Raw genomic sequence first — 874 nt, 5'->3', positions numbered from 1 at the left:
AGGGAGGGGGTGAGAGAGGGGAGGCAGGGGGTGAGAGACAGAGGGAGGGAGGGGGTGAGAGAGAGGGGGAGGGAGGGGTGAGAGAGAGAGGGGAGTGAGGGGGTGAGAGAGGGGAGGCAGGGGGTGAGAGAGGGGAGTGAGGGGGTGAGAGACAGAGGGAGGGGGTGAGAGAGGGGAGGGGGGGTGAGAGAGGGGAGTGAGGGGGTGAGAGACAGAGGGAGGGAGGGGGTGAGAGAGAGAGGGAGGGGGGGGGGTGAGAGAGGGGGGGAGGGAGGGGTGAGAGATAGAGGGGAGTGAGGGATGAGAGAGGGGAGGGAGGGGGTGAGAGAGGGGAGTAAGGGGGTGAGAGAGACGCGGGAGGGAAGAGAGGGAAAGTGGCAGATCTTTTAAAGAGGAAGACTGCGTCAATTACCCCTTGTCCTTTGTTTCTAATCTCATTATTATAGGTATATTGCAATCTGAAAGGCATGTATGTGAATGTTTAGAAGGGACAATCTTAGCTAATTGTATTGTTATGGTCCAGTGTCCAGCCTAACCAATCATGGATGGTACATTGGCATGGAATAATAGTCTCTGTGCAAGAGGTTGCCCGAAATGTTTCTCTACGCAATTATGCAAATTATGCATTCGGAGATCCCAAGAGACTTCTCCAGTTTCCCCGGAATCCGAACAGGTTGAATTAAGTATCAGTCACATATTTCAGGCCATTTTGTGGGCTATTCGAGTGGCGAGAGACATAGAGGGAACATGATGTCCGAAACACTTTCCACTCCGCTCCGCTGTGCGCTGCGTCTTTAACTGTTCCCCAACTCCTCCTTCTCCTTCAGTGACATGCCCTCCGGTCTGCATACTCCTTTTACTTCGGTCTGCCTCT

Source organism: Oncorhynchus mykiss, chromosome 17, assembly GCF_013265735.2.
Source record: "Oncorhynchus mykiss isolate Arlee chromosome 17, USDA_OmykA_1.1, whole genome shotgun sequence".
Lineage (NCBI taxonomy): Eukaryota > Metazoa > Chordata > Actinopteri > Salmoniformes > Salmonidae > Oncorhynchus > Oncorhynchus mykiss.
This window is presented reverse-complemented; position numbering follows the sequence as displayed.